General features: G+C 37.1%; 1 long non-coding RNA gene across 1 annotated transcript in view; it reads right to left on the bottom strand.

Moving 5' to 3' along the window:
* The window catches only part of LOC131507773 (uncharacterized), a 75,855-nt gene extending 55,594 nt beyond the window's left edge, over positions 1-20,261 (bottom strand). The window contains exons 1-4 of the long non-coding RNA XR_009259696.1: positions 20,100-20,261; positions 17,391-17,516; positions 16,789-17,056; positions 13,219-13,341 (exon numbers count right to left, since the gene is read on the bottom strand). This is a non-coding gene — a long non-coding RNA (uncharacterized LOC131507773). The remainder of the gene's footprint in view (positions 1-13,218; positions 13,342-16,788; positions 17,057-17,390; positions 17,517-20,099) is intronic.
* Positions 20,262-23,567: the final 3,306 nt, after the last annotated feature.

Here is a 23,567-nt window from a genome sequence, read left to right as displayed (position 1 = left end):
CTTAGTCCAAGAATGATCTTACAGCTTTCTTATGACCTTAAACGAGAAGTCATTGTTCATTCTCATCCTCTTCTTCTTGCTGTTAATAGTAAGTTTAGCTGTCAGAAACCCAGAAGAAGACCCTATGGTTTTTACCATGTGATCTTCACTGACATATCAAAGTGTAATAGGAGACAAAATTTGAGAAGTTTCCCTGGCTCATAATAAAAGAGGAAAAAGAAGAGGAGGGGAGGAGCATAATGAGGAGGATGAAGAAATAAGGCCATTTAGCATTTTAAATTGCTCTATTTATTTGGTTTTTAGCTTACTCTGAAGTTTCTCTGTGAAATCTTCATTTAGCAATTCCAAGGCCTACATAGCATTGTCAGTGTGGCGGAACAGAGTAATGCCAAGACATTGCCAGATCTAATCCCCTATGTGTCATGACATCAGGAGTGCTATTGACCTACTCGTGCACAAGTGCTTTTGTATGTAAGACAATTATTGATAATTTGTTATATAAAAATAGTTGTGAAAAGAATATGTATAGGAGAAAGTGAAGACAGTGCAGTAAGGTATGGCTTCCCTTATGTAAGCTTTCTCATATCATCACGGATAGAAAAGCAATACTTTCAGAATTTAGAGTAGACAATTTGATATAAAAAACTATGACAAAGGCACCCGGGTGGCTCAGTCAGTTAAGTGTCTGACTCTTAGTTTCAGCTCAGGTCATGATCTCATGGTTTGTGAGTTCAAGCCCCATGTTGGGCTCTGTGCTGATGGCACGGAGGCTGCTTGGGATTCTCTCTCCTTCTCTCTTTGCCCCTACCCCATTTGTGCTTTCTGTCTCTGTCTCTCTCTCTCAAAATAAATAAATAAACTTTAAAAATTAAATGAAAAACAAAAACTAAGACAAAATCATGGTACAGGTGAGAATTGGGTCTGGGTTCAGATAATTGAGTACACAGATGTTTGAAGCAAAATTATAAAAATAGAGAAAATCAATCAGGTTGCAGAAATGCACTTTTATTGTGACCTGCTTATAAATTAAAAGCCTGCTCATCTTTCTGGTGTAGTGTAGACTGAAATGACATTCTTCTACAACTTGTAGATAAGTAAACCTAAAATGCGTTAATTTATTCATTCACCATGTGTTGTCCAAGTGGTAGCTGTGTTTGTTCTCTCTGTAAATCTAAGTCTCCTTTTGTCTTTGTTAGTAATTCTTTTTTTTTTTTCTTTTCCACTTAAATTGTTCTACCTAATTATTGAATTTTACTGCAACTCTGCTTTGAAGATGGCAGGCTCTGGCCCAAGGCCACAACACCAAGGAGACCAAGCCAGGATGTGAACTCAGAGCTCATGACTCCTGTGTGCTACCCTTCCCTCCACACTCTGACAAGATTTCCACTCAGACTTCGGGAGATACAATTTTAAATCAGGTTTCAATTACCCCCCCAAAAAAAGTTTAAATCTAATACTACTGCAGTAGATGATATTTACAACTATAATATTTTTCTTAATGTTTATTTGTTTATTTATTTTGAGAGAGAGAAAGAGCACGCGTGTGGGGGAGGAGCTGAGAGAGAGGGAGAGACAAAATCCCAAGCAGGCTCCGCACCATCAGCGCAGAGCCAAAACGGGGCTCTATCTTAGGAACCGTGAGATCATGACCTGAGTCAAAATCAGGAGTAAGACGCTTAACCGACTGAGCTACCCAGGCGCCCCAATATTTACACATAAAATCTGAAAACAAGGTAGAAAGTAGTGGGTAACATGACATAGATAAGGACCAAATCCTACAAGTATCCCTAGATGAGACAGTATGGAATGGCTTTATGGATGGGGTGACATTGTAATGACACCATTGCATAAAGATGGAACAGACCTAAAGCCTAGGTAGGCAAGGGGTCCATCTATGATGTTAGAGAGGGTATCAAAGAGCATAGAGATTTTGTTTGTTTATTTGTTTGCATAAGTTTTGGTCCACCAAAAGTCCTTACTGTTTTTCATAAATCTCAATGTACTTATTAACTTCTTTTAAAATGTAACCAAAAATCATAATGATTTGGTGTTAAAAGGGGATATCTCATCACATGCATAAATTAAAATATGGTTTGTGTGTGTTTGTTTGTTTGTTTGGACGGGTGCATATAAAACTATATCCCTGGGGATAGAACTGGGTGTCCAGAGGACTCTTGTTTTTATTTTATACATTTCTCTTTTTGAATATCTGCTTATTAGTTTTCTTTTGATTCAGAATAATGGAATGCATAATGTATCAGACATCTTCTTTTTCCATCTGCAAATGCATCCACCAGCTTTTCCCACCTGCTCTGGTGCCCTGTCCATGCTGCTTATGGCTGTGCAGAATGTCGAGGGCTCCAAGTTCTCTGTTTCTAGTTGAGTTTGCTCAGTGGGAGGTACCAAGAGGAGATCAGACAGTGAGAGGACAGAGAGACTGAGATATTTATTCCCTGGCCTCCCCACTCTCTTCCCCTCCACGTACCCAAGTGCCCTATGTTGGTTCTGCCCTCCTACTAAAGACAACGGCTGCCAGGTGGCCCTCTACACAGAGACCCCCCACTTCCTTATCTCGATACTTCAGGGCTTAGGGGGAGAAGTGGCTCCCAAGGGTGCTAGGCTGGAGACCCACATTCTATTGCTGGTTTCTCTACACCCTGCTTACACCTTTGTAATTAGTCTCTTTACTAAAATTTCTGCAAATCACTTATCATGAGTGTCATTTGTTTTTGCCCTGGAGGCTGACCAAAATAAAACCCAAAACAAAAACAAACAAGCAATAAACCAAAGCAATAAAGTATTAAGATAACTTAATTATATACATTGGTCTTTATGCAGTTTCAAAACAATGAAATATTCGAAAAAAATATAAGTGAAGAAAACTTAGTTTAGTTAAGGACCATGCTATGGGAGGAAAATAATAGTAAATATTTCATGAGTACAATCTTAAAGCTGAAGTGTCTCTCTCTCTCTCCTTACTCATGCTGTTGCTGGGTTTCTGGGCCTGAAGGCAAAACAGGCATGAACGAGGTCTCTCTGATGCAAGTCTTTATGCAGCATTGTGGGAGCACGCTGCAGAGATTTACAGAATCTCAGAGAGAGAAGGGGCCTTGGGGACTACACAGTACAGCAAAAAATGCTGCAGTTTGTCATACAGCCCTAGATTTAATTTGTGTGGCAACTATTTATTTATTTGTTTTTAAATGTTTATTTATTCTTGAAAGAGGGCGCTAGCAGGGAAGGGGCGAAGAGAGAGGGGGACAGGGGATCCGAAGCAGGCTCCACGCTGACAGCAGAGAGCCTGACATGGGGCTCAAACTCATGAACCAAACCCTGATATCGTGACCTGAGCTGAAGTCAGATGCTTAACCAACTGAGCCACCCAGACACCCCTTATTTATTTACATTTCAATTTAAAAAATAATTTCCCTTTAACGCAAGGTGAGCCCTGCTGACAGATATTTTACTTATTTTTATTTTTCTACAGAACATTTTTTATTTTTTAAAGTTTATTTATTTATTTTGAAAGAGAGAGAGAGAGCATGAGCAGTGCACATCCCTACATGGGGCTCAATCCCACCAACCATGAGATCGTGACCTGAGCGGAGATCAAGAGTTGGACACTTAAACAACTGAGCCACCCTGCCCCCCCATAGAGGGTTTCCTTAATTGAAGTAGAGCTAACATACAGTATTATATTAGTTTTGGATGTACCATAGAATGATCCAGCAATTGAATACATTGCCCAGTGTTCATCACGATAAATATACTCTTAATCCCCTTTAATCTACTTCACCCATCCCCCTACCCACTGTCCCTAAGGCAACCACCAGTTTGTCTCTGTATGTAAGACCCTGTTATATTGCTTATCTCTTTTTTTCTTCATTTGTTCATTTGTTTTGTTTCTTAAATCCCACGAGTAAAATATATGGTGGTGTTTGTCTTTGTCCACTTTATTTCACTTAGCATAATACTTTCTAAGTTCATCCATGTTATTGCAGATGACAAGATCTCATTCTTTTATATGGCTTAGTAATATTCAATTATGTGTGTGTGTGTGTGTGTGTATACATATACACCGCTTGTATGGGAATTTTTAATAAAGATAATAAGTTACTGTCTAAAAAGATTTATTTAATTGTAAGTACAGAAAACATGATTCTTTGAGACATAGCCCTCATGCATTACCTAGAATCTGAAATATACTATATATATGGTTATAGGCACAAGCAATAATTCTACTTTTCATAGTGAGTAAATCCAAATAATATAAGTAGTATAAGTATGAAAGAAATAAGTGAAGTTCTTTTTAAAAGGCAAAATGGAGAATTGCCCCTCTATTTCTCTTATTCCTACAAAAGATAAATATCTAAAAGTGTGAACAGATCACAAACCCACACCCATACCCACGTACCAAAATGTTTAAGATTTTTAAAGTTATATAAAATCACTTGAAAAAAATTAGAACTTTTTGTTTTAAAAATATAATTTTATAACTCATGAAATATTAAAAATTCCAGCGTCATCTTGACATAGCTATTGTTAACATGTTCAATAATTTTTCAAAAAATATTTCCTACCTATGTACCCACCATACACACACACACACACACACACACACACACACGCACACACAATTGGAAATACTATACTATTTATTTGGTAGCTGAATAGTAATTCAAAGCATAAATTTAGATACTACTGATTTAAACAATCTCCTATTAGTAAATATATATTGCTTCCCAAATTTTGCACTTGGAAATAATCCTACGATGAATATATTTAAACAAATATATTGTTCTTGTCCTATGATTACTTCCTCATAAACTCCTAGATGATAATTGCTATATTCAGTTATATGTTTATAGCATACATATTGCATATATATAAAATAGAAATATATAATGTATGTATATACATTATTATACATATTATATAATGTAATACATGATGATATGTACATAGTAAATATGTTCAGCAGAAATTTATCAGTTTATCCACAAAATAGTATACAAGAATGTTCATTTCTCCAAAACCTTATCAATACTAGGCATTATCATTCATTTAAGTTTTGACGATCTGATATTGATTTTAAAAATATTTACTGAGAGCCTACTGGAGTGTAGTCTCTTTTCTAAGTTCTGAGAGTCAGCAATCATCATATAGGCAATCTCTGCCTTCAGTGAGCTTACATTCTAGTAGAAAGAAACATAAAAACTAACAAATAGAAAATACATGTTATAGTATGTTAGGTAACACACACAGTTTTTTAGAAGTTAGTTTTGCTATGAAGAAAAATGAAATAAGGAATAGACAGTAGGGAGTAAAGGGTTAGTGGTGGGACTTTCACTAAAAATGGTATCCCACACACTTCTTTACGTACATTCTTTTTATTACTTATTATGTCCATATGTTTGTTGAGTCTTTCCTCTCTTTTGAATTATCCTTTTATATTCACACTTATTTTTTGATTTGGATATTTTTTATTGAACACAGTGCCCAGTGTTCAAGAGTTCAAGAGTTATAGGATCTTTTCATGAGTTAAGTATGGCATATATAATGCATATATAATGTTATATTATGTATTTATTAATTATAAAATTATCAAATATAATTAACATTAACTAATTTTAAGCCAATACTGTATTATTTATATCAGTGAGTATACTGTGCATATGATATATATTTCACTCCAATATACATTGCATCATTCATCATTGGTCTTTAAACTTAATGGTATTTTATATACATGTATATATGTTACATATATATGTGGACTACTGCCCATTTGGAGGAGAATTTACATCATTAAAATATTCAGTCTCCCATATGGTGATATAATGTATCCAGGTATATATTTATACTTGTCTTTTCTTGCCTTATATAAGATTTCAGATGGTTTTGTTTGTATTCAAATAGACTCTAAAAATAAGTCAATTTTAGGTATTTGTTGCTATTTTCCCCCAATTTTGTCTCCTGCGGATTACTGTTGGTATGTTGATGTGTCTTTAATTGTTTTAACTTACAGACTCTTTGATGAAATCTCTCAAAACTTGTCCCAGTAAAATGCCTACACAAAATTTTGCATGCTATTTCAGACTTGGAAATCTTTTGAAGTCTACTTATAGACTTTTTATTTGTCCATTAACCCTTGGTTTAGATAATCTGTATTATAAGAAAGCCACTAAACTTTGCATTTATTTTTAAGTCAATCATTTTTCTGAACTACCTAACATTTTATACTACTTCCTAAATGGACATTCTAGTGTTTTCCTAGTAGACAATGTATTACTTGAAAATAATAGTATATGGGGCACCTGGGTGGCTCAGTCAGTTAAACGTCTGGCTTTGGCCCAAGTCATGATCTCACACATCATGGGTTCGAGCCCCATGGGTTTCTCTACTGTTAGCACAGAGCCCACTTCGGATCCTCTATCTCCCTCTTTCTCTCTGTCCCTCAAGCTCTCTCACTCTCTCTAGTCCAAATCTGCATCCAAAGGGAGGAGAAGACCAATGTCTCAGCTTGAAGATCATTAGCAGGAAGAACTTTTTCTTACTCAGCCTTTTAGTCTATTTAAGCCTTTAACTGATTGGATGAGGCCCACCCAAATGGTGGGGGGGGGGGGGGGTAAGGGGCTTTTCTCAGTGTACCAATTCCAAATGCTTACCTCATCCAGAAACACCCTTACAGACACACCTAGAAACAACGTTTAGCCAAATATCTGCGCACCATATAGTCTAGTCAAGTCAGCATCTAATGCTAACAATTACTTTATCCAGTGTATTATTACAATAACATATTTTATCATTACATATTATTTTATCATTATATATTTGTTAATTATTATTAATGTATTTTTATCATTATAGATTATTTATTATTTATGTAGTTTTTTCAAGATTTTTGAATCCATATATGTAAAGTGGATTGTCATGGCTTTTTTTCAACTTTCTTGGTCAAATATTATTTTCATTATTATTATACTTTTCAGTAATGGACTGGTAATATGTTTCCTTTTTTAAAAAAAACATCTTTAAAAGTATAGCAAATATTTGTTGTTGGAAATTTTGAAAAAAATTCATCCATAAAATAAATAAATGAAGGTAAGCTCTTTCTGAGGCATTAGCCTCACTTATTTACTATATCATTTATCAATTTTTTAACATTATCAATCCTTTTTATTTTATTATTTTTCCTAGCTTCTGATGTTATATACATCATCCACACTTTTTGCTGTTTGTTGTAAAAGCACTTAGCGCCTTTTCTTTTCTTACGAGTACATCTTTGACCACTTCTGTGAAGTCTCGACATGTAGCAGTAGAATTGTCATTTTGGTATAATTTAATATCTTTACACATGTAATATATACATGTATATTTGCATATATATATATATATAAATATATATGAAATTTTCATTTTCTCTTTGATTTAAAAAAGTTGATTTAGGAAAATCTTACTTTGTTTCCAGTTGGTTTTATTTGTAAGAGTGTGTTTATGCTTTATTAGTCTCCAAGCTTTTGTATTTCAGGACAACGAATATGGAGCATGCAATTTATAATTTTGTAGATTTATTGTAAAGATATTCTAGGAGCTAAAATTCAATTTCTCTGTGCAAATGTTTAATATATACATATATATATATATACATATATATATTTTAGTAATGTGTGTTTTCTATGATAGTTGCAGTATACCAAGTCAAGTTTATGAATTATGAAATTCAGTTTTTCAGTTTATATTTTGCCTCCTTTTCTGTCAAAGACCAAGCTTCTTACTATAATTGAAGTTTTGTCTAAATTTGTTGTTGGTGCTAACTTGTTTTATAATCACAAACTATGTTGTCATTTGAACATTTACAGCTAGTATTTAGTCATTTTATATTTTATCTAAATTCAATTTTCTTTGATATGTAATAGTAGTTCTTTTTTTTTTTTTTAATTTGAATTTACGCAGTATTTGTCCACTCCCTTTAAAAATATTCACTTACTGGGGATCCTGGGTGGTTCAGTGGATTAAGTGTCTGGCTCTTGGTTTCAACTCAGGTCATGATCTCAGGGTTGTGAGATTGGGCCCCTGTCAGGCTCCACACTGGGCATGGAACATCTTTGGATTCTTTCTCCCTCCCTCTCTCTCTGCCCCTTCCCAGGTTGCGTGCATGCTCACAGTTGTGCACATGCATGATCTCTTTCTCTCTAAATAAATAAATAAATAAATAAATAGATAGATAAATAATTTCATTGTTGTAGTGCACTTGTCATATTTCTAACAATTTTTTTTAACCTAGTCAGACTCTTTAACTTTTGTAAAAGGAGTTTATAAATTCCACAAAGAAGCCAGAAGAGATGAAGGGTAAGAGACTCCTCATTTGAAAATGAGCACCAGGAATTTTTGGACCGCTGAGGTTTTCAAAACCATGAAGCAGTACATTCTACACTTTGGCTTAAACAAATCTCAACTGTGTTTGTGAACTTAGAGTCAAATTTGTCTCACTTGCACTCCAGATTGTTCTGACTAATGAAGCCTTACTTCTCTCACCTTATGCTAAATTTCTGGCTATTTCTGCTGCCCGGCTGTTCCATCTCTTCTGTGCAAATCCTTTTCGTAACTCCAATGTTTCTATTGCTTTATATTATCTGAAAAAGTATAAAAACTTTACTTGTTTTCATTCTGGCTGTGGATGCCTATATACTTAAAAATGTGAATCTCTATTTCTCTTCCAATGGAATGATTTGGTTTAGAATGAAATCACCGATCCTGGCTCATCAAATGAGCAGTGTGTGTGCTGTATTTCCCTCCTCCACATTCCACAATTTCCACATGTTGTAGAATAATCTTGACTTTTAGAACCAGATTATTAGTATTGGTGTAATTGTTATATTACACACTTAGCATCTGTATTGTATCCATTTTAACAATTGTTTGGTAATCAACTCCCAAGTTTTGCTGTGCCTCTGGCCACTTCTCCTACAACCAGTTTTGCCCATATTTGAGCTCATTATTTACATTCATTTCTCAGAAAGCTAGAATATTTTTCTAAATAATTTTTTTCAGGAAAGTTATTCGGTTCTTATCCTATGAATATTTACAATCACATGAAATTTGTTTTCTAATGTGTATATCATATCAGTTAAGATCAGGTTTGACTACATCTAAGAGAAAAACAAGTAAACGATGGCTTTAAACACATGAAAATTTATTTCCATCTCATATAAAAGAAGTCTGGGCATAGGAATCCCAACCTGACCTGAAAGCTCCATGAATTTTGTTGGTGATTCAGATTTTATGCTCTGCCATCCTGGGAGCATCCATCATACAGGTGACCCAAGATAGCTGCCCAGGGGCGCCTTAGGTCAGATCTCACGGTTCCTGAGTTCAGTTCATGAGTTCAAGCCCTGGTGGGGCTCTGTGCTGACAGCTCAGAGCCTGGAACTTGTTTGGATCTGCATCTCCCGCTCTCTCTCTGCTTCTCCCCCACTTGTGCTCTATCTCTTTCTCTCTCTCTTCCCAAAATAAATTAACATTAAAAAAAAGAAATTAAAAATATGGCTGCCCAAGTGTCAGCCATCAGACCCATTTTTTTTAAAATGTATATTTATTTTGAGACACACACACACATACACACACAGAATGTGAGCAGGGGAGGGGAAGAGGGAGAGAATCCCAAGCAGGCTCCATGCTGTCAGCACAGAGCTCAAGGTGGGACTCGATTCCACGAATGAGATTATGACCTGAGCCAAAATCAAGAGTCCATAGCTTAATGACTGAGCCACTCAGGCACCCCAGATCCATTTTCTAAGCAGAAGAATGGAGGAAAAGAGAGAGAAAGGAGAAAATGGAAGTTTACACACTTCCAGTCACATTTCTTTGGACCAATAGAAAGATAATAGCCACATAGACACACACAATTTCAAGGAAAGTTAAGAAATGTGCCTGACTAAAATTGAAGACTAAAATGGAAATTTGAAGGTACAAATTCTGGTCACAAAACTGAGCATTATCTTTAATGAATATACGAAATGTTGGGGTTGCAAACATTTTTTTCTAAAATCTCTGTTGATACTGCTCCATTGTCTCCTTGCTTTTCTCAGAGAAGTAATTACCTAGATTATTCCCTTTGAAGGTAACATCGTAACTTCCCCTTGTCCACAATGGATGCTTGCTGAAACTGTTATTTATCTCTTAAATCACAAATAAATAAATAAATAAATAAAACATATATGTACATATGTTTTTCTTTTATTCTTCATTAATTTACTTTGCATCAAGTAGTTCCTTTAAATGCTATAATTATAGGGGCACCTAGGTGGCTCAGTCAGTTAATCTTCTGACTTTGGCTCAGGTCATGATCTCAGGGCTCTAAGTTCCAGCCCCGTGTTGGGCTCTGTACTGACAGCTCAGAGCCTAGAGCCTGCTTCGGGTTCTGTGTCTCTGTCGCTCTCTGCCCCTTGTGCTCTGTCTCTCATTCTCTCAAAAATAAACATTAAAAAAATTCTCTTTAAAATTACAGTTATAGTCTTCCTTCCTCTAAAAAAAAGTTTTTTCTATTATTTCTTTGATTTTTGTTTCTTTTCCATTTATCATCTGGTATTTATCTTATAAATATATTGGGTTTCTTAGAGCTCCACTCTCAGAGACTTATCTTTCCTCCTTTTTAATTTTTGTTTACTTCTGGGAGACTCTCTTTATTTTCTAAGCCACTAATTGAGATGGTCACTTACACGACATCTCCTCATCAGTCTGAGATTTGTTTTAAAAATTTTAGAAATGGGGCGCCTGGGTGGCTCAGTCGGTTGAGCATCCGACTTTGGCCCAGATCATGATCTCATGGTTCATGGGTTGGGGACCCGCGTGGGGTTTTCTGCTGACAGCTTGGAACCTGGAGCCTGCTTCAGATTCTGTGTCTCCCTCTCTTTCTGCCCCTCCCCAGGTCACGCTCGCACTCTGTCTCTGTCAAAAATAAATAAATTTAAAAAACAAATTTAGAAATGATGATTTTCCTCAGAAACAAGGGTTCTTAATCTCAGATTGTTCCATGTTGGTACATACAACGTTCTCAGATTTTGTTGTGAATATAAGATGGAAGACCTTTTGGGGCTTCTTTTCCTGTTTCATGAAGTAAGTCCATATCACAGGATTGTATTTGTATGGATTTTTCAGCACTGTTTTCTTTTGGACTACTGAGTCTTTTCACATACCTGGTGATCTTTTTTTTATGCATATTCTTAAACAGAAGATCTATGTTTGCCTAGAAATATGACTTGTGTTTATTTTCAGAGATTGTGTTTAAGTTTTCATCCCCTGTGAAAGAGGAAAAGAATGTTGGTATTTTCTGTGGTTTGACTGTGCTAGATTGGGGATCCAGATGGCCACAGGCATAGGGAAGGATGCGTTTCTCCTTTTCTAGCAGGTCCTGTCCAGCCACTAAAGCAGGTGACTGATTTCTGGCCCACTCTAGCCTGTAAGGTGGCCAATAATTAGTTTTGAATTGCATTTTTGAATGGAAAAGGGAAATATATTATGCAGCTAAGCCTTTAGGTAAATTCCTTACTACTTCAACAGACAGTTGTTTCTGCATTTGTAGTACATCAAGAGAGGTCTGAAGAAAAAAACTGCTGTGGCAAGTTACTTGAATAGAAAGAACTTGGACAAATAGTACTCATCTCCAGATTATCTAAGCAGCTAAATCTTCCCTCCAGTCATTATCATTCCAAGATTATATTTTTATTTTTCACATTTTTCAGTGAGAAATACTACCCACCTACCGAAAACATGGACCTCTCCTTTGCCTCTATCTGCTTGGTGTTTTCCAACAATTTCTCAAAGATTCTCAGTCTTTCATGGAAATCTCAGTTTCCAATGCATTGATAGATATATTCTTATTTTTAGACTCCTTGTGTAACTTCAATATTTGAAGAGTGAGAAGTAAATGCATGAGCACAAATAACCATATTGAAACCAAAATCTGAAAATGTGCTTTTTGAGCCAAACCATTGTGTAAAGGCCAATTTTCCAAACTACAAATATGGTTTAAATATTTCCACTGTTTACAGTATGTGCTTATGTGGAATTAAAGAAATTATTTTGAAATGAATAAACTTGTTTTACTTTTTAATGTTGTAAGGTTTTTACATATACATGAGTATTATAAAGCTGAAAATATGCTAAATTTATCTAAAAGTACAATTTAAGGAGGTCTAAATTGACAAGCAATACTATTTCAATAATCTGGGCTTTGCCTAACAGAATTATGTGGTTGATATTTTCCACATAGTTTATCTAAACTCTCAAGTAAATGAGACACTAAAAGTATCAAAGGTCTGACAAACCTAAGGCCTGTGAGGCAAATTTTCACCTTTCATTAAATGTTAATATTTACTTGACAGATTAAAAACTATTTTTATCTGGTTAATTGGATTAACCATTTCATAATATGTTTGTCTTTCTTTTTTTCTCAAGAGAAAAAAGATATATTGAGTCCATGCTCACAATTTTCTATCACAGGCCACTGTATTGTGTAATATGCTTTTATAGAGGTAAGGTCAGCCTGGCTATCCCCTCAGTAATCAGTGGATGTACTGAAATTTTCCAAATAAGGCCGCCAGAATACTACTATATGCAATCATTGGGCGGTTCCATCTGGTTCTAATTAGCAATAAACGATGAGACTCTTTACTCTGGAATTTTTGAAAGATTAAAAGTTATTTTTTTGTAGAAGATTCCTTGTGAAGAAATTAACCCATATTTTAAAAAGTACCACATATGGGGCACCTGGGTGGCTCAGTTGGTTGAGTGTCCAACTTCGGCTCGGGTCATGATCTCATAGTTCATGAGTTCAAGCCCTGCGTTGGGCTCTGTGCTGACAGCTGAGGCCCTGGAGCCTGCATCGGATCCTGTGTCTCCCTCTATCTCTGCTTCTCCCCTGCTTACGCTCTGTCTCTCTCTCAAAAATAAATAAAGATTTAAAAAAAAAAATTTTAAATAAAAAGAACCACATAAAGTTTGCTGTGTTGCTAACCTAAAGTGAAAATAAACACTGAAGGATGTGGTACATAACTTAATTACCATGCCTTTCTCCCATTATTGATAATAGTAGTACTGATGATGATGATAGAAGTTATTATGGTTCCCCTGTGTAGTGGAATTGTTTTCATCCAGCATCCATTCACCCTATATCCTTTAATAGCTCTGGATTTTTGTTTGAGCACAGTGCCTTACCCTGCTTTTGCATCCCTGCTCTATTCTTACTCCACTTCTTCGACCCAGATAGATGTACAGGTTGAGTGGCCAAAGTCGAGGACATAGAATCAATTGCTGGTGCTAGGATTTTTGTAGAGATGGCTGTAGATAGAAGTTGGCCAAATTACAGATTAGCTAAAGGTTTTTCAGGAGCTACTAGGCGGAGGGTGACCCTCTTTCCAATGAATCCAGGACACCTAGAGCCGCAGATGGATCTGGACACCAGGAGGAGGAAGCTTGCCTGGCAATGGAAACAGACAGGAGGAAATAAAGCCAAGAGATGGAGAGAAAACAAGTTTGAGTGACATCACACTTGAGCTTAAACTCTGAACCAAGTCTTTCCTGGGCCCCTTCCTACTCAACAACTCATTGTGTTTTCACAGTCATCTCATCATTCTTCCTGGCTTGCTCACTCCTCTGAAGCTCCTGATTTGCTTAGAAGAGGCCAAACTGACTCTCACAGAAGCCATTGCATTTGCTGTTCCCTCTGCTTGAACTGCCCCCCACCCCCACTGCCCCCCCCCCCCAGACCCTCAGCTATTCTCATCACTACCCCCTTCACTCTCTTCAGGCCTCTGCTCAAATATCCAACTCCTCGGAGAAGTCCTATCAGTCACTCTTCTAAACATGTACTTTCTATCACTCTCTCTACCCTTCATCTGCCTGTTTGCTCACAGAAATCAACCACATCTGCCACTATCTATGATGGCTGGTTCCTCTGTGTAACTTCTCCGCCTCTTCCACAAGTGTCTGAGCGTCACACGAGCGGTAGATTGGCCTGCTTCTTCACCACTGCATCCCGGTATCAAGAACATGCCTATTGCATAGTGGGCCCCAGCAACTATTTGCTGAATGAAGGAATAAATGAATCAATAAGTCCCGTTGTTGTTGTTACTTTGGCTTCACCCAGGAGTAAACTTCCTGTCACGGTCAAAGTGTTGTAACAATTAGAATATCATTATGCTAGTTTTCATGATACAGACATGAAGCCCTAAATGGTTAAGCAAAAAGTAAATAGAGTAAGAGATTTAAAAGTCATATTCTGCCTGACTCCAGGGCTATTAGAAGCTAGTCTCTACTGCTTTCAAAATTGCTAAGTTCAGCCAGGAGGGCTTAAAAAGTATTCCTCTCCTGATTATGTCCGTGTTTTCTTCTTTTAATGGATAATAATTTAACAAAAATTTCACATTTTATATTCAGCGATGGAGACTAATAGCTAATATACTCTTGGCAAATACAGCTTCTGTTAGAAATATACTTTAGTTAACAGAATTATTGGACTACTATACTTTCAAAATTCATAGTAAGTTACATGCAGTAGACATATGCTTAGTATGAACACACATCCAGATTTTGCCTGAGACAGTCTTTATTTTTTTTGTTGTCCTGTCATAACAATGAATATCTGCCCCTTTTCCTATCAACACATCATATATATATATATATATATATATATATATATAGATATGTATATCTATATATATATGTATATCTATATCTATATGTGTATAATATGTATATATATACATATATACATATATATATTCCATTTTTCCATATATATGGAATATATATATATTCCATTTTTCCATATATATATGGAATATATATATATTCCATTTTTCCATATATATATATATATATATATATATATATATGGAACATATATATATTTGTTTTCCTCCCTGGAATTAGTTCACTGTAACCTTCTGAACAACCTATTGCTGTTTTCCTGAGTGTCTGGAATTATCATGCTGTCTCATTCATACAACAGAAATATACTATGTTTCTGAAGCATGCTAGCAATTCCTACAGATAGAGCATTCATAGTAGAATAGGCAAGTATGCAAATACATAATGGCAGTTCACATGAAAAGGACTATGAAGGAAGAGGAAGCGATATCTCAAACTTGTTCACTTTTTTCCATTTTTACAGCTGGCATTCTTTTCCTTAGCACCATCATCTTTCACTGGGACCATTGCCATAAATTCCTTAGTTCCCCACTTCCTCTCTTCTCCCCCTCCAATCTGTTAGCACACTGCACCAAGATGAGCATTTAAAACACAAACTGGATCTCATCCTCCAGTTGTGAAAATGAAATGAATGTCTAAGCCCAGGTGCTCTAAAAAACAGAACCTAGTACAAAAGTTGATGCATTAAGACTATACAGAGGAGTCTAATGCCAGGAAATCCAGAATGAAGGACAAGGGCAGTGAGGCAAGAAAGGAAAGAGCAGAAATGGCTGGGGGGGGGGGGGGGCGGGGGGGTTGTATCTGACTTCTGGTCAGTCCCAGGTATCATGTTGTGTGACTACTGAGTCTCATGGGACCATCTCCCAAGGGGCCTTGTGCACTATTATATTTTGGGACTGGTGGGTTGGGGAAGGGGGGAAGACTTTGTCTTTTGTCCCTTTCTATTGGTCCAAGTTTCGTTCCTCACCCTCAGCACTTCATCTCTCCCACATTTTTAGGTTGGGCAAGTATGGGAGCCTCATGGGTCTTGAAACAATCATATCTCAGCAGCCACAGAAAGAAGAACCCTGGGGCTGGAGGGGAGAAATGGAATAACCAGGCATGAGGTAAGTGCAGTAGGTTTGCCCCAGAGAAATTGGTTTTACAAGGACCAAGCCTAGAGTGGAATGGTGGTCAAGAGCCTCAGAGACAATAAGGTTGAGAGGATTTAAAATGGTGCAAAAGAGGTATCTGATAGGATAAGTTAACATTGAGTATCTACAAACTGAAAGCACCTGGTAAATGTTACTGGTCTATTATTTATAGTTATTATGGATGAAACATTTGAAACAAGTGAGTGATGATTATAAATACATTATAAATTCCACTTGGTAGACATATGGAGATTTCTTGTGCTTATTGGTTTTGTCTGAGCATACACTTTGTGCAACATGGTGCCTGGGACCAGCAAACATAGTGGTGAACAATTAGGTGTGGCTTCTATATTCATGACAAGACAGAGCCAAACAGGAATCAAATACATTATGAATTAAATCGTGCCTGTGGTAGGGGCTCTTGAGTAGCTTGTTTGGTTAAGCTTCATACTCTGGATTTCAGCTCAGGTCATGATCTCGCAGTCATGGGATTGAGCCTTGTGTTGGGCTCCATGCTGAGCATGGAAACTGCTTGGACTCTTTCCCACTCTCTCTGCTCCTTCTTCTCTCACTCAGTCACTAACTAACTAAATAAATAAATAAATAAATAAATAAATAAACATGAAGAAAAATTTTAAATCATGCCTGTGATGGAGAAATACAGGGCATTCTACGAGCCTATAACAGAAGGATATAACCCAGTTAGGGAGGAAGTGGTCAAGAAGGCCAGACAAGTGACAATTTAGTCAAGAGGTAGAAGCGTGAAAGAGCATTGTGGGCAGAAGTGGTGTCATGGGTGTGAAGGTTACTTGCGTGTGTCAAGTTGGGTAGGCCATGGTACCCAGTTTTTGGCCAAACACTAGTCTAGATGTTACTGTCAAGGCATTTTTAGATCAGATTAACATTTAAATCAGTGAACTTTGAGTAAAGTAGATTAACTTACATAATGTGGATGGGCCTCATCCAGGCGGCTGAAGGTGTGAGAGAAAAGGCTAAGGTCTCTTGAGAAGGAATTCTTCCTCCAAAAGGCTTTCACACTGGAAGATTCAATGTCAACTCTTCTGTGGGTCTCCAGCCTGCTGGTTGCCTTGCAGATTACAGACTTTCCAGATCCCACAATTATGTGAGCCAATTCTTTCAAACAAAGTGCTCTCTCTCTCCTTGTTTGTACATACACACACTTCCTGTTGGTTCAGTTTCTCTGGAAAACTCTGGGCAATATAACAAAGCAAAGGCCCTCAGGCCATGAGAGAACATGGCTTCTTCAAGGCCCTGAGAAAAGACACTGTGGTAGAGTGAGGAGTAGGTAGTAGGAGTTGGGTGTGGAGAGGGAGGCAAGAGCCAGATGTTCAGGACCATAATTCAGGATCTTTGTTGTGAATGCAGTGGAAAACCATTCAATGATTTTAATCCAGCTAGATTAGAGACATTTTACTTTGAAAAATGGAGACCAACATAATAATATGGATAAAAGTTACATGATCCTGAATTAGGATAGGGCCAAAAGAGAGAGAGAGAGAGAGGAGTCAATTAACATTTCCTTACCTGTCCCCTTTGTGGTTATCCTGTATGTGCAGCTCTTCTAGAACACTCCAGAATACCTGCAGCAGTTGCTAGTGAATTCTTGAATTCTGGGGCAAAGTATTCCTCTGCCTAACCTGCACCTGTAGCCTTGGGAAAGGGTTGTAGATGAGGAAAACTTACAGGCCAGAGAAGTAAGCTACAATTCAAATTCATGTTCCCAATTTTTAAATTATATTTTATTTACTTTTTTCAGGCGTCAAAAATTTTAATATTTTACTTAAAAGTTCTCAGACATCTTACGAAAACCCAGAGATCTTTCTCTAGGTGTGCCTTAAAAGCAGTATAAGTTAAAAGTGATATTAGTATACTCCTGAGTTTCTTTCTCTTTTGCCTTTGACTTGGTCTGCTCAAAGCATAGTTGTAAGTTTCTGTAACAATTGAAGCTTGCGCCCTCCCCCGCTCACATGCGTTCTCTCTCTCTCTCTCTCTCTCTCTCAAAAATAAATAAACATTTAAAAATTTTAAAAAGGCGGGGCACCTGGGTGGCTCAGTCAGTTAAGCATCTGAATTTGATCAGGTCATGATCTCACAATTTGTGGGTTTGAGCCCCGCTTTCATTTCTGTATCTTCCTCTCTCTCTGCCTCTCTCTCTCTCTCTCTCTCTCTCTCTCTCTCTCTCTCTCCCTCTCTCAAAAATAAATAAACATTTAAAAGTTTTTTTAATAAAAAATAAAATAAAAAATTGAAGCATCCAATTAATGCTTAAATAGATATAACTCCCATTGAAATTAGAAACAGCCAACTTTTAATTTTCTAGGTATGTGGATCTTATACTAAGAAAGTCACCAGTTCTTAATGGAGTCTTCGAATCTTCCCTATAGCCTATTACATTTTTCTAGTACTCTTATTCTTTCCCATAACTCACAATATTTTATATCTTGTTTTTCCTTTAAAATTTCCTACGTCCTTTCCCCAGCAACCCCACCCCCAACCCAACTCCCATACTTTATGGTGGAAACAGAAGCAATCAAAAAGGAAGTTCTTCCCATGATCATCTAAACTCTACTTGGCTTTCCCCACCACAGCCTTTCCTTCCTCCTCTATTTAATGAAGGAAGTGTTCCCTCATCTTTTCAAGTTTAAGCTCCCAAATGTTCTTATTAACTTTTAACTTATTAACTTACTAACTTTTCTTTTGTCTTCCCTAAGATTCTATCTTTTCGGTTATCCCCCTTCTTCGAGTACGTTTAACTTCTCCCTCTCCCCTGGGTTGTCTACCAGCATAAAAAGAACACTTGGTAATTCCCATTAAAGATGGAAGAGGAGGAAGAGAAGGCAGTCTCCTGTTTTAATTCTTTGTCCAGCCACCCCCTCTTCTGTCTTCTCTCCTTCAAATAATAATACCCTTTGTAGTTTGGACACATCTCTCCATACTTAGGGTCCTCATGAAATCCATTCATTCTTGATCCAGTCGTCAAATATTTACTTTTTGAGAAGCTAATACTGTGTTTTCAGTCTTAAAATGGGACAAGACCTTTGCGATAAGGTGTGTAGTAGCCACTTCTGTAGTTGAGGATTAGGAATAAAATCACAAACATTAAACACAGTCTCCAATATCAGGTGCTTCTGTAATAAATACTGTAGGCTCCAGCTACCTTACTTCTTTGTCCCGTTTCTTAAAGGTGAGAGTGCTAACTTTTGGTTCTCTCAAAGCATCCGAAATGCCTGAAATCTAGCCATTATCACCAAGTCTTATGAAAGATTTTTTAAGGTAGGGATTGCCCTACACCAAGCCAGCTGGCTCTAGCATCCGTATAATAATTCTTACCTGACTGAGTTAACACTTGGATGTGATTCCATAAAAGTGTGAAATCATGCCAAGGTTTTCAGCTATTAATTTGTTATCATAGTCGTTAGTTTACTTAACGTATATGATCAACTGTTATATTTTGTCCCTGAAGATAGAGCTGAAGACAAACACCTTGCCTTCGAGTTACTAGTTTTGTGGAGGAAAGAGAAGTATTTATTAGGGATTGATGAGAAACAATGTAGGCAATGGTCGCTGAAGGGATGACCAGATAAGGGCAGAAATGTTCCTCAATTGGCTTGAGGAGGCCTCACAGAGTAGGTTACATTTGAGCCGAGAAGGAGTTTTCAAGTGAGAATGTTAAAGAAATCATAACAGTTTGTTAGATTCAGTTATTTTGTTCATTTGAGAGTCCCAGGTGAAATGATATTCAATATGGGTACATTTGGGGGAAGAGTTGTATAACGAGGTCAAGAGAACAGGGGTTGCTCACAGAATACATCTCAGTAGGTATCAATCATTTACATGGATTCAACCCATCCCATATTGCATGAAACTATCTTCTTTCCTCAACAGCCCTGGAGTTTAGGTCATTTCACAGTCACATACATTTCAACAGATGAGGAAACTGAGGCTTAATTTGAGGAAGTGACTTCCCCAAGGTTCCAATTAAAGGAGAAGTTGGTGGAGTCAAGATTTGAATTGAGACAATTGGTTATCAGCCCTGAGGTCCTGCAGCAACCCCACAGTGTCTCCAGGAGCAAGAAACAGACAGCGACTTCCCATGAGGGGTTTCTAAAGGATGGAAAGAAATGCAGGCGGCACCACACGGTAGCAGAAAGAGAGAATGAACTGAATCCCACGGTCAAATGCACCGGCATTGCCTGGAGGGGTGCAAGCAGCTCTAGAAACCCGCCGATTTACCTTCTCAGGTCGCTACTCCAGATGATGTGGCTTGGGAGGAGTCTGGCAGCCTAGAAAGGCAGTTCAACTGGCGTTCTCCATAACTATGGGATTAGGGGCCTGCCAACATTCTACCAACTTCCATCTCCAGGTAAAGCAGAAAACTGCTTCACTTGATGTTGGAGAAAAGTTCACAAGAGGAGCTCGCTTAAAATCTCTTGTATTTCTCTCACTGACTCATTTCACTTAGCATAATACACTCTAGCTCATATGTGGAATTTAAGAAACAAAACCAGATGGACATGGGGAAGGGGAAAAAACAGAGGAAGGCAAACCATAAGAGACTCTTAACTACAGAGGGCAAACTCAGGATTGGTGGTGGGGGGGGGGATGGGCTAAATGGGTGACGGACATTAAGGAGGGTGTTTGTTGGGATGAGTCCTGGGTGTTGTATGTAAGTGACGAATCACTAAATTCTCCTGAAACCAATATTATACTGTATGTTAACTAACTAGAATTTAAGTAAAAACCTAAAGTAAAGAAAATCTCTTATATTTCAATGAAATTTTCCAACTGGTAAGTTTCAGCTGTTTTTTCCAAGTTAAAATCCAATTCTCATTCTTTAAGGTTTTCCTTAGGGCTATAAAGTACACTTGGAAAACAATATCAATATAATGTTAATATGGGGCAAAATCGCTACTTGCTGGGTTAAATAAATCTTGTTTGGATCATTTTATTATCTTGTCACCAAAACATTAAAACCTTGACAATATGTTGACTTTAAGATATTCTAGACTTTCCGGTGTTGATGACTCTGTAAGCCGAAGATGAAATATTCTGATTTATAGATTAGTTAATTTGGTATAGGCTGAAGGAACATATTTAAAAAGAGCCAATATCATTTTGTATCTTCAATTTTTAAGCTCTTATTTAAAATTGTACAAGTAAGTTTTGCTCTTCAATGGCAGTTTCGTGTTAATTTTTCTGATCTTCTCAAGTGCAGTTCGGAAAGCCCCTTGATCACAGCTATGACTAATTTATTTTTAATTGCATTCTGATATTGCTTAACTTCCTCTAAATTTTGGCAGTTTTCTACCATTCAACGCAACAATATTTTTGTGAGAAAAAAATATTTACTCTAAAGTGAAAACAGGTTTCTCCGTGGGTGTTCTAATATATTTGTCACTTTCCAGTTCTAGAATATTTTGGCATCGAAAGTATCTATTTGACCTTTATAGAAGGTTTTGAAATAGTTACTGTGCTTTAGTGTTATTTCTCAAAATCTTCAAGTTAAACCCTGTTTAGAATTTTGCTTTCTGCAAATACTAGCGTAAAGAAACAGCATCAAGTTCCATTGGAAATACATATTCAGGATATGAATGTATTTATGAAGGTAACCAGGTTATATCTGGAAATATCATGAAGCTGGGATACTGAAGGGGCAAATAAGACATGAATGAATATGTAGATTAGATATTGATATTTTCATTTTTAAAATGAGGAGTTTCAGACTCAGAGAGGTTAAATGAGATGTCCAAAGTCACACAGTTGAGGCTAAATAAAGCCTGCTGTTTGAACCCAACATGCATGCTCATTCCACTGTACCACATTGACTTGTTATGCTTTGGCATTTTTGAGTGAATTCCATCCATTGAGAGGGACGTGAGGGGAAAAATTGGAAATAAAACACTGATGAAAGATTTCTGTGGCTTTGAAACAATGAACAAAGTATGCATTAGTCAGCCATTTTCTATCTCCTCCCACCCAGCTGGGAAAATTTGGTCAGACAACAAAGTATTTCTTTTTGTTGTTCCAGTAATTCTGCAAATTGTTCTAAGAAAAAAAGGACAAATAGAAAATAAATTGGAGACTTGATCTCTGATCTGAGACAATGTACAGTATAGATAGGAGGAAAATATGCATATAAAATAAGGAAAGAATGAGTTTCTAAAGTCATGTAGTAGTAAATACAAGTAATCATGCAAATAAGCACCATAGTGCTAGGCATAGAGATGGAAGTGAAAGTAGACTTTTATTAGAATCAGATGTACTACTCATAAAAAGCTACATGAAGGCGATTAATTGTTAACAAATTTCAAAAAGAAAGGAAATTAAAACAGGAGAGAGAAAGAAGATGGGGCAAGTTAAATGCCCCAAGAATGATGTGATTAGCCTGGGGAAACCATAGAGAAAGAAAGAGTGGAAACATTTGACATTGGTAAAACTCATTGAATTCTAGACTTAAAAAGTTTAAATTTGGTCACGTAGCCTTCAAAAATAGTGAATTAATGAAAAAAAAATACCTTGAGATTTTGTCCTTTTGGGTGCAAAATGTCCCAGTTCAGACTCATGAACTGCTGTCCTTTGAGTACGCAAGTCAGGAAACTGTGTTATCCACAACTGCTTCCTCTTCATCTTCTCTCCCCCTTGCAACTCTTTCCAAGTTCAGACCATTTTATTTGCTAGATATTTCTTAAATCCATCCACTTCTCTCTGTGTCCATCCCCACAATCCTAACACAAGCTCTCATTGTCTTTCTCTTGAATTATTTTATTAAAATAGTCTAATCTGTCTGGACACCTCGGTGGTTCAGTCAGTTTAGTGTCCAAAGCCTTGATTGTGGCTCAAGTCATGATTCCAGGATCCTGGGATCAAGCCCTGAGTCAGACTCAGTGCTGAGCGCAGAAACTGCTTAAGATTCTCTCTCTCTTCCCCTCTGCCCCTTTCCCCTGCTCATGCACTTTTAAGCATGCATTCTCTATCTCTAAAATAAAATTTATAAAAATACCAAAAAAAAAAAAAATAGCCCAATGTGTCTACTGTCAGCCAGTCAGGCCCTTCTGCAAGCCAATGTCTCATCACATTAAAGCTGATAACGGCCAGCAGTTCACAACTCCCATAAATTGTCCTATGAAGTCCTTTATCAGCTGTCTTCCATCTATCTCTCTAGCCTCACCTTCCTCTCTTTGCACTAGATTTGCTGACATTCCATCTCCATTTGTGCTCATCCTCATTCCTCGCAGCACGTGACCTGTGTTTACAATGTTCTTTCCTTCTTGACTGGGTTAACTCATTCTTTGGCTTTCCTCTTAAGCAGGATACCCCATCGCATCCTCCCCAATCTTACTCGACTAGGTCAGATCCCTGTTTTAAGCTCTCTTGGCCCCACTTACCTCTCCCTTGAAGCATTTAACATCATTGTTATAAGCTATTCTCTTTAATTCTCAAAGCAACGCCATGAAGGTGGTTTATTTTTACATTCTCTCCATGAGGAAACTGAAGAATAAAGAGGCTAAATAAATATTCAAGCTTATAGAGATAATAAGTGACAGAACCAGGATAGAGAGCAAAGCAGTCTGAATTCCAAGGCTGTTCTTGTTCTCTCTGAGCTGTAGTTGCCTCTATATATTTGCCAAATGGATGGGTGGACAGACAGCTGAATAGGCAAATACAGGAGTTAACGTCAGCAGACATTTTGGGGATATTTAA

This window comes from Neofelis nebulosa, chromosome 3 (assembly GCF_028018385.1).
Source record: "Neofelis nebulosa isolate mNeoNeb1 chromosome 3, mNeoNeb1.pri, whole genome shotgun sequence".
Lineage (NCBI taxonomy): Eukaryota > Metazoa > Chordata > Mammalia > Carnivora > Felidae > Neofelis > Neofelis nebulosa.
Note: the sequence above shows the minus strand (reverse complement) of the source record. Positions and strands in the feature narration are given on the sequence as shown.